The 11628-nt window shown below is 42.3% G+C and overlaps 1 pseudogene; it reads left to right on the top strand.

Moving 5' to 3' along the window:
• Positions 1-1529: 1529 nt before the first annotated feature.
• LOC119535191 lies at positions 1530-10018 on the top strand (annotated as a pseudogene).
• The last annotated feature ends 1610 nt before the right edge of the window (positions 10019-11628 follow it).

Raw genomic sequence — 11628 nt, 5'->3', positions numbered from 1 at the left:
TGCCTTGAATTTCTTAATAACCGTGTCTTTGAATCTGTGATTTGTAGGTGAAGTATCCCGGACAACGGGGCGGGGCCCAGGGTTGGAGCCTCGGCTCGCACCCTCTTGCCTGCCTGGACAGGTTCTCAGCCAGCTGCTCCCTGGTGCCTCCCAGCCTCCCTGCTGCTGTCCGTCTCCAGGGGAGGCCTCAGCGCAGGGATGGGAAGGGCAGCAGTGGGGTGTGTAGCCCCCGCGCGACAACTTGCAAGGTGGGGCCCCAGGCATCTGGGAGGATGTGCACTCATCTGCACCTATCCCCATACCCAAGGGAGGGAGACATTGAATAGAAGATCAAAAGCACCATGACAGGTCAAGAAAGAAACCACAGAGGAAAGGAAAAGGCTTTTTTTTTTTTTTTCCCCTGCATTTTGAACAAGAGACCACACATTTTCTTCTTGTACTGGGCCCTGCAAATTATGTATCAGCCCTGGCCCTGTGAGTTACTCAAGGTTACAAAGCCAGTTAAGGAGGCAAGTCAGGTCTTTGGCCTGCTAGACCCTACGCTGCCCTTCTCGCTGGGCTAGAGACGATCCACTGTCTTACAAAGAGTCCTCACGCTACAGTCTCCGCTGGTCCACTCAAAACCTGACTCCATCACTGAAATGTATTTGTGCACAACTAGAATAGGTGCTCCACAGGGCAGGGTTCTTTGTCCGTGTTGGTCACTGACAGATCCCAAATGCCTGCAGCAATGCCCAGCACTTGTGGGTGCTCCAAAAAGATTTTGTTGAGTCAGTGAATGGATGACTTTTCAGAAATCCATCTGCAAGGTGTTCTCCAGAAAGCAGGACTTCCATGTTCTTTCAGATCCCTCTCAGAACCCAGCACAAAACTGGGTGCTTTATGGGGGCCAGGCAATTCTTGCAAAGCCCTGGATTGGTTGTCTGGTTAAACAGGCAAACATGAGTCATCAATCTTGACTTGATCCTTCATATCCCAGCGAAGCCTCCCTCGCTGTGTTTTTTGGTGAGCTCCATCGTACACCTGGTGGCTTCCCAGGGCTTACTGGGGAGCACTGCACGGTGGCGGGGACAAGGGCACCTCGCCAGGAGGGAGCTCGCAGGGCAGGCTCCTCCGGGGCCTCTGAACGGCCAAGGCCCCCGTGCGCCTTGGCAGAGGCTCAGGGCCGGGCTTCCTCTGCTTTGTGGGGCACAGACGTGAGCAGCGAGGGCAGGAAGGCAGGAAGCTGCCGTGGCGAGGAACCAGAGAGAAAGTGGGCAGCGTTTCACAGAACGTGGACGCAGCGGGCGGAAAGAGCCGCCCACAGAGCCCGCGGCGGCCAGCTCGGCCGCTGCCCTGCAGCCGGTGCGCAGGGGTCCGTGACGCAGGGGAAGGCAGGGGCAGGAGAGCCCGGCGGCCGCGCAAGGGGACCCGTTCCTCACCGAGGACTTCACCGTCACCACAGTGCATCTAGCTACGAAGAGCTGTCAGAGGCTTAATCGTGCCTCACTTAAGTTGACAGCAGAAATTTATTTCTCCACTGCTCCGCAATGAGGTTGCTCACCTTGAAAGATGTTAGAGCCACACTAGCATTTACATATATAAAAACTTCATTGGTTTTCTTTTTAATGAGAAAATTGTCAACTGCTTAGGAGGAAATACATGAGCATTTTGAGAAGAGGCTCTTTTTGATGGCAGGGTGACTTCTACCTCAAAGTCTCCAAGGGCAATTATAAGGTCTCCCTCACTAGACAGCCAAGACAAGGTGCTAGTGCATTCATTCACAACTGTTATAATGAGCTTCTGCCAAGTGTGTGTGCTAAGCTAGGTGCAAGGGCAGACGAAAAAGAGATGCGCAGTGGTGGCTAACGGGAGAGATGGGATTCACATGTGATACGGGAAAAGCAGTGTTTGCACATTCATTCAACGCTATCTAAGTGTCTCCTGCAAAAGGCACCATATGAGGCTCTAGAGCAGATTATGAAATTGAATCAGAGTTTTGCTTCTAGTAATATGATGGACTAGAAATCTTGAAACCCTCCTGCTATAAAACCTAAAATTTCTGGATAGTTTATCATGAGTGGATAAGCCTGTAAGACACTGAGGGTGCTCCCACAAAAACAACGCAGAAAACACAAGTTCAGAGAGGCAAGTCCCTCTGAGGCCATGGCTGATCTGGGAGAACCTACCAGCCCCAGGTGGCTTAGCCATCTTTAGGGAACCAGGAGACAGAGCCTGGTGCATCAAGTGAAAGAAAGTCAAATAAATGAGTGCTCCTCTAACATGCACACACACATGGACACACATGCACACACACACACTCACATAGCCCAGACCCAGGAAAGGGCTACATCTTTAGGCAAAAAGTGAAGTGAGAAGAAAGAATCTACCCCACAGAAGCATAGAGCAAAGAAATAGGCTTGTCTCTGCTTTGGCTCTGGGATAAGGCTTTTGTTTTGTTTTGTTTTGTTTTTTATTTTATTTTATTGAGATATAACCATATAATCCACCCAAAGTATATAATCAGTGGCTCACTGTATCATCATATATATGTGTATTCATAGCCACAATCAATTTTAGAACATTTTCACTACTCCAAAGTAAAGAAAAAATAAAAATAAAAAAGAACACCCAAAACATCCCATTCCCCTTACTCCCCCCTATTATTTATGTATTTTTTGTCTTTATTTTATTACACATCTGCCCATATACTGGATAAAGGGAGTGTTAGTCACATGGTTTTCACAATCACATGATCACATGATAAAAACTACAGAGTTATACAGTCATCATCAAGAATCAAGTCTTACTGGATTACAGTTTAACAGATTCAGGTATTTCCTTCTAGCTCTCTAATGCACTAGAAAATAAAAAGGAATACCCATATAATGCATAAGAATAACCTCCAGAATGACCTCTCAATTCTATCTGAAATCTCTTAGCCACTGAAACTCTATATTAGTTCACTTCTTTTCCCCCTTTTGGTCAAGAAGGCATTCTCAATCCCATGAAGCCGGGTCCAGGCTCATCCCCAAGACTCATGTCCCACATTGCCAGGGAGATTTACACCCCTGGGAGTCATGTCCCACATAGTGGGCAGGGTGAGTTTATTTGCAGGTTGGCTGAGAGAGAGAGGCCACATCTGAGCAACTGAAGAGGTTCTCGGGGGTCACTCTTAGGCATAACTATAAGTTGGCTTAGCTTCTCCTTTGCAGCAACAAGCTTCATACGGGCAAGCCCCAAGATCAAGGGCTTGACTTACTAAATTGGGAGTCCCTAATCCTTGCAAGAATATCAGGAATTCCCCAAGTGGGGAAGTTTTTAATATTTCCACATTTTCCCCCAGTCCCTCAAGGGGATTTTGCAGATACTTTTATTTTTTGCCCAAAATACTCTGGGATGTATCAGGGTATTACATTAACCTGCACAGAGTAACAAGATCTCATTTCCCTATTCTAGGTTCCATGTAATTATGTTGTTTAAATAAACTGACCAGACAGGTTAAATTAGTGTGCTACTATAGCGAATTTAAATTTTGTACCAATTAAACATCTCTTAAATAAAGTTAAAACTCAGGAGTAGATGTGACTGCTGTAAGAACTTACACTCTAGGAATCTTTACAATAAGCCTTATTGAACTTTCTGTACTTCTGCATCATCAATTGCCCGGTCTATGTTCACATTCTAAACCCTGATAACCTATGCTCTCAAATTCAATTCTCAGCATTTGCTCATTGTGCTTAGTTTATATTAGTGAGGCCTTACAATATTTGTCCTTCCATTTCTGGCTTATTTAATTCAACATAATGTCCTCAAGTTTCATGCCTCATGGCTTCACTACTTTTTGCAGCCACTTAATAGTCCATAGTATGTATACACACAGTTTGCCCTCCGTTCACCCATTGATGTAGCCTTAGTTCACTGAAATTGTGAATACTGCCGCCATAAACACCAGTGGGCAAATGCCTATCCATGTCCCTGCTTTCAGTTCTTCCAAGTATACACCACATAACTGGGTTGCAGGATCATATGGCAATATGACAACCCTGTACTTAGCTTCCTGTGGAACCACCACACTGTCCTCCAGAGGGGCTGCACTGTTCTACTTCTCCACCAACAGTGAATAGGTATCTCTATCTCCCCACATCTTCTCCAGCACAGATATTTTTCTGTTTATTTTTTAAACAGTTTTATTCACACACCATACAATCCATGCTAAGTGAACAATCAGTAACTCCTGTTATAATCACATAGTTATGCATTCACCACCACAATCTATATGAGAATATTTCCATTTCTTCCACCAAGAAAAAAAAATAAAAAAATAAAAAAATAAAGAAAAAAAAATTAAAAAGGAGAAACAACAACAACAAGAATCCCATACCCCTCCCTTATATCCCCCACTTTTGACATTTAGCTTTGGTATATTGCCTTTGTTATAATTAATGAAAGAATATTACAATGTTACTATTAAGTACAGACCCTTTCCGCATCGATTGAATTTTTCCCATATGCCATCTCATTTTCAGCACCTTGCAATGTTGACCTTCACTTGTTCTCCCTCATGTAAAAACTTTCTTATATTTTTACATTTAATCACCATCATTGTCTGGGATAAGGTTTTAAAGTTCTCCCTGAGTATTTGTGACCACTGACCACCCTTCATGTCAGGGGATTTGCAGAGCCTAGAAAGCTACAAGCAGAGATTTTTATTTTAAAGTGGACTTTGTTCAACAATGTCCTCAGTGCCAGGCAGAAACAAACACAAATCCATTCTGGAAATTTGTACAGTCAAACCAGCTAACCCAAAATTCTCATGTTAGAGTTCCCAATAGCATGGACTCAAGTTCAAAATTATACAACACATTGGGAAACAAGATACTATGAGCAAGAATAAGCAGAAATAATAATTTAAAAAAATACAGTAGAACCATGCCAAAAAGCATTTAAACTATTGAAATTACCAAATAAAAATATAATTATTATAAATAAAAATTGGAGAGCAAATACCTGATTAAACACAAGGAAAGTGTGAATTAGTGATCTGGAAGATAGTTCTGAATAAGTTACTCAAAATATATCTTAGAGGGACAAAAAAATTTTAAAAATTGAAAATATTAATGAGAGACCAAGAGACATAGCAGAATGAGAAGGTCCAACATACATTGAACTGGGGTTCAGAACAAAATAATAAAGAAAGTAAGGGAGTGGCAGTATTGGAAAGGGTAAGTCTAAAAATTTCCAGAATTAATATAACATATTCAGTAAGTCCAACAAATCCCAAGCAGAATAACTTTTAACAGCAAATCTATAGAAACATTATACTGAAACTTCAAGATACCAAAAATTAAAAGAGCCAGCTCTTTGAGGAAAACAGTCTCTGCTGCTGCTTCACCCAGGCATCCCACCACTCCTGACCCACACTGTTTGCCCCACCCAGGAACAGGCCGGTCAGGAGTGTGACACAGCTGTGACTTTTCAGGACACCAGAAAGATGCCTGTGGAACCAGAGGTGGAAATTAACTGCATTAGATCACCCTAACCAGCCTTCATGTGAATTCTCTGGAGAAGATGTGTGCTGACTTGGTTAGAGGCTCAAAGGAAAAGAACCTCAAAGTGAAGGGACCAGTTCAGATGCCTACCAAAACTCTGAGAATCCATACAAGGAGAACCCCTTGTGAGGAGGGTTTCAAGACTTGGGGTCTGTGATGGCTAGGTTCATGTATCAACTAGGCCAGGTGATGGTGTCCAGGTGTCTGGTCAAGCAAGCACTGGCCTAACCATTACTGCAAGGACATTTGTGGCTGGTTAAGAAACCAGAAGGCTGGTTTATTAAATCATCAGTCAATTGGCTGCAGTTGTGACTGATTACATCAGTGAAGGGCATGTCTTCCACAATGAGGGAATTCAATCAGCTGGATTTAATCCAATCAGTTGAAGACTTTTAAGCAAGAAAGACAGAGGACCTTCACTTCTTCAGCTAGCCAGTGAAGCATTTCCTAAGTAGTTCATTGAACACCTTCATCAGAGTTGCTAGTTCGCTGCTGGAGGAGTTCATTGAGCACCTTCATTGGAGCTGCCAGTTTACTGCCTGCCCTATGGAATTTGGACTCATGCATCCCCACAGTTGCATGAGACACTTTTATAAAATCTCATATTTATAGATATCTCTTGTTGATTCTGTTTCCCTAAAGAACCCTAGCTAATAGAGTCATTTTCAGATGAAAATCCACAAGGAACTCTTGCCTTGTACAATCCTTCTGAGATTGTTAAGCAAATTACTTCCACCTGTATTGAGCCAGGAGTAGAGGATGATGTTGCCATTACAGATGCTTACATCAAGTATTTTAACAAACCGATTATCAGTTGCAAAAAATATATGTTGAAGTACCCTAAAAGCAGCCAAAGAGAAAAGACAGATTGCTTACAAAGGAAGGAAAATAAAACAAATAGCTAATTTCTCAATAGCAACAGTGGTAGTCAGAAAACTAGATTATTCCAAAAGTGTCACAAGAAAATGGGTATTAACCTAGAATTGCCTGCCCAGTGGGACTATCTTTTAAGAAAAAGAGTTAAATACAGACATTTTCAGCAAAACAGAAACTGAGTATTATTATCATTAATAGACCCTTAAAAAGAAATTCTAAAAAATAGACTTCAGGAAGAAAGAAATGACCCCAGAAAGAAGGCTCAGATGCCAGAAAGATTGGTGAGTAAAGTGTGGGAAAATCTAAACAAACAGAGGCGATACAAAATAGTACAATGTTTAATGTGGGGACTTAAAAATTACTGAACAATAGCATGTAAACTGGTAGTAGAGAGATTGGAGTTAAAACGTTCTAAAGTTCTTTGACTTGAAAGGAAAATTAAGTTTTTCAATTATCTTTGGATTTTGTAAAGTATTTGTGTTAAAACATCAAAAACCCCTAATAAAATAACAGAAATAGGGGGTAACTTAACAGTGGAGGGGGGAAAAGTAGATGAAAAACATGCCTCAAGCAACACGGTTAAATCTCAAAACATAATTTTCTGTAAAACCAAGTTCACACAGTACAAACTGATTTGCATAAAGTTCAAGAATAAGCAAAACTAAATGATACCATTTGTTGCTTGGGGATAAATGCAAAGATGGTATAATTATAAAGAAATGCAAAGAAGTGGTTAACAAAATCAGGATAATAATTAGCTCTGGGAAACAATGGGATCTGATTGATATGTTGTAGCGGGCTTCAAAAAGCTTTTGGTAATGTTCTGTTTCTTAATTGGGGGTAATACATGGATGCTCTTTTATTAGTATTAAAATCAATATTAGCATTAGCATTTAAAATATACATGGGCATTATGGATATGGTTTTAAACTTTGAAGTATGTTAATACATGTATTTGTTTATTATCATTGAGGAACACATGACATGGAAACTCAGGGTTTTAAAACAACAATTATTTATAATCTCTATGTAACTGCAGATCTTCTGGGATCAGCTAATCCAGGCTGGGCTTGAGAAGCGGAAAGTGAAATAAATTCTGCTGCTTGGGAGGAACTGTAAAGTCAGAGTTAAAGAGGGAAGTAAAAAACTAGGGTCAATGATGCAATGTATCATAACTCTTAAGGAATTAGTTCAATGATTTAACTCATTTATTCCCTTTTATTAAGCACAACAATTACAAAGTATGCCTAGGGTGGGTCATTCATTCATTCATCAATTATTTCTTAAGTATGGAAAAATTAATATTGAAACTAGAAATTCTATATAGCCATAGAGCTCTTAAGGAAATTCAATCAATAATTTGCTATCTTTCCACAAAGAAAAATCAGGCCCAAATATTTCATAGGCAAGTTTTACCAATTATTCAAGGAGTCAAAATTTCTAATATTAAGAGGTTTTCAAGAGAATATGAAATAAAGAAAACTCCCCAACATATTCTTTGAAGTTGGTATAACCTCATTATCAAAACAAGCAAGGAGAAAATGAAAGAGAAAATATTACTCATGAACACAGATGCAAACATTTCATTTAAAATATGGGCAAAATTAATCCAAGTTTATACTTCCAAAAATTCATCATGACCACTGAATTTATTCCAGGGATGTAAGGATGGTTTAACTTAGAAACTATTCATATATTTCACTATTAAGTAGATTAAATGAGAAAATTTTATGTTTATTTCAATAAATAGAGAAAAAAAATAGACAAAGTTCACTAGCAATTCATTTAAAGAATACCTCTTGGCAAATTTATCAGTCAGGACACCAGCATACTCAAATGGGGTAAGTTGAAGATTTTCATGATTTACAAGAATGAGGACATAATGTAGGGAAACCATTTCAGATAGGGCATCTCTTAGGTCACGTTCTGTAAAAGTAAAGCCTGAGACAGGAATTTCAGGTGCACGTGTGTCATGGCGGGTATCCTCAGGAGGAAGGGGGTGGGGAGAGCAGTACATGGCAAGGAAGAAGCCAAGCAAGAATATGATCTTAGCTGCCATCTAGCTTCAGTCTGATCCCATAGGATGTTCTGGAGCATGGATTGCACCACGGGGTTGGTCCCACATTTAGGCAAGGAGGCCAGCCTTTCCTGCCCCAGTTTCATCCCATCATTGGCTATGGGCTACCCAAGCAGGGACGGGTGGAGGGAGTCAGAGTGCATTACATTCCTGGCAAGACAACTTCTCTTAGGCCACAAGCAATTCTCTGGAGAATGGGGAGGTGATTCTAAGGCAGCTTGGAAACGGGTACACCAACCTGCTAACATGGATCTGGATGGGGCATCAACAGCACCCATTATAACCCATCCCTTGCACCAGTCATATCCACTTGCTTTTCACAGAAAGTTTACTTCTCCAGGCACAGACTCTCCAGGATTCTAGTGGGTCACAGCTTCTGGGAACACTTGCCAGAGTAGGGTTAATGGAACAAACTACAGCCTCCACTGCTACAGTTGGTTCTGAGGCTGCAATTGACACTCATAGCCTCCCTCCTCCATCATTCACCCTAGACCCCCTTCCCCTCAACTAGTACTTTTGCTGGTCTGGATGGCTCTCCTGGTGGGGTGACCCAGATCCTCACCCCTCAGGGAACTGATGCTCTGGTTACCATGCCTTGTTAGACTGTGGTTGCTGTATTTGCTCACTTAGAATTAAAACTGGTATGGAAATACCAAGCAATGGTAAACCTATTCCTCCCCACCTGCATTATGGATCAACAGCCCTACCTGCTCATGACAAACAGGATTAATTATCCCTTACAATGTGGTAAGTCCTTCTTTGCCTGCAGGTCTACTGGCATGAGGAGATTGAAGTAACTAGGAAAGAGCTATAGTGCAACTTTCAGGTCAGCAAGTTTCTTACTGTGTCTCCGGTGGAAGCAGGACCTTTAGACTCACAGAGCTAAAACAGAAAGATCCAGGAAGAGCAGTTGTGATGAACAGGATCACTCCTATTGTACTCCTGGGTTCAGATCCGTGCAGTCTACCTTGGCTGAAGGTATATAATGCATCCTGAACTATCCTGACCTGTCCTCACAGGGGGTCCTCCTCAGCTGCACCTTCAATGGCCATCTCGCCGCCCTTTCAGGTTGGCTGTTTCTGAATGGTTCAGGATATATTAAGACAAGGGGTCTTATGCCCATGGTCATGTGTCCACCATCACACTCACTTTGCTATTAAATGGATCCTTTGGTCCAAGGCAGTGTTGGGCCAGATCCCATATCTGTAGATCAGACATTTTGTGAAATCTTGGATAGTGGTTCTAGCCAAAGTTCTGTAGACAAGAAAGGCACCCCATGCCCAAAATACATGTCAATTTGGTCAAGGTGAATTATTGTTCTTTCTTGGGTTAAGGGGATTGATTAATCAAATTGCCACCCAGCGATGGATGGTCTCTTCAATGGACAGTAGTATATAGGAGTGCAATATTGGTCTCTGTGGCTGGCAGGTCAACCTTCGGCAGTGGAAGCGGTTGGCTCCACCTTGGTGAGAGGGAACCCATGCTGTTGGAGCAATGCATACTTGCCATCTCTCCCACCATTGCTACCCTGTGAGCCCACTGCACTTGCGCTGGGGTGTTCCAGATGGAAACAAGCTGACATCTACTAGCAAAGTCATTCTGTCCATGTGGTTGTTTAGTGCCTCTCCTCTTTTGTGGGCATCAACACATGATAAAACAATTCTCACACTTTATGCCCTCTCCCATAACATCCATCGACATCTCTCTTCTCCAGACCTCCTTAGCCACAGACTTTCAAACATGCTTTTTCAAAGCCTCTGACGGGGCAGCAGAGCCATGTGTCTCTGCTCTGTATCCATGCATATCCACTTCTCTTCACTTTTCTCTTCTCACACAATAGGTGACCAGATGTGCTGCTCTGCCCATGAGAAGGGCTTCTCCCCCTCTTTTCAGTCCCCCTCCTGAGTGGTGATCTACTACAGCAGCAGACCATTTTCAGTTCGCATCATCTTACCAGACCATCCATCTGGGAACCAAGCTTAGGCCTCTTCCTCCTCCATCATCTGGCCATGGGTATGAGCTGAGAAAGGTGTCTGGGCAAAAGTGGGGGTGACAGGAAGCTTACATGTGTCCTCTGGACTTTCTCAAGCTCAATCGCAGATACACCATGTCCATTTGAGGAAGGATTGCTTGACCTTAAGACTTGGTGGATCTGACTATACCCAAATCAGAGTGAATAGTTTTGGTTTCATGGTTATTTGGTGTCACACTGTTGGTCTCTGTCTCTTCCAGGATCTGGAAGCATGCCAGGAGCTGCTCTTCAAATGAGTATAAATTTATCTGCTCTAGCACAGCCTTGTTGCAGAATCCTAGGCTTTTCTGTGACTCTCCTATTGGGGCTCGTCTTTATCAACCACTAAAACGTCAAGTACAAGGGATCTTCTGGGCCATAAATCCTGAAGGACAGGGCTGCTGATAATGCGTCTTAGATCTGATGCAGATGACTTTCTTTATCTGGCCCCATTCAAAACCAGCAGCATTCCACGTCACCTTACAAATGGGTCAGAACAGTATTCTCAAGTGTGGACTATGCTGACTTCAAAACCAAGTATTGTGCTTTTTTCTGAGTGGATGGACGTGCAAGGCACAATAACTTGTTCTTTACTTGGGAGGGAATGTCCTGGTGTACTCCAGACCACTGGACCAATGCGGCAGGCTCCTGAATCTTTGTAGGGTTTATCTGCCATCTTCTGTAGCACATCTTACCAAAGCATCCTGAATCCTTTCCGCTTCTTGCTCATCAATCTGACTAATATAGCATCATCAAAATATAGAACCAATGTGATTTTTGGTGGAATGTCCTGCTGGCTTAGCTCCCTTGCAACAGAAAGCAGGAGAATCAATGGTGACCTAAGACTAGACCATGAATGCATCCTGCTGTCCATTCCTAAGTGAATGCAACTCCAGATGGATATTGGAAAGGAAGCATTCATTGGATCAGTATCTCCATACTATATACCAGGGTCTGTTAATCTTCTCTAACAAAGATACCTCACCTGGCACAGAGACTGCTTTGGGGCTTATATTTGGGAAAGTTTGCAGCAGGCCACTATCATCCACCATAATCCATTTGTCTTTTATAGGGCCTAGACTGACAAAGTAAATGAATATGATAGGAGTCACTCTTCCTGCATCCTATAAGTT

The sequence above is a fragment of the Choloepus didactylus genome, chromosome 5 (genome assembly GCF_015220235.1).
Source record: "Choloepus didactylus isolate mChoDid1 chromosome 5, mChoDid1.pri, whole genome shotgun sequence".
Lineage (NCBI taxonomy): Eukaryota > Metazoa > Chordata > Mammalia > Pilosa > Megalonychidae > Choloepus > Choloepus didactylus.
The sequence above is the reverse complement of the archived record's forward strand: the minus strand, read 5'-3'. Positions and strand labels throughout refer to the sequence as shown.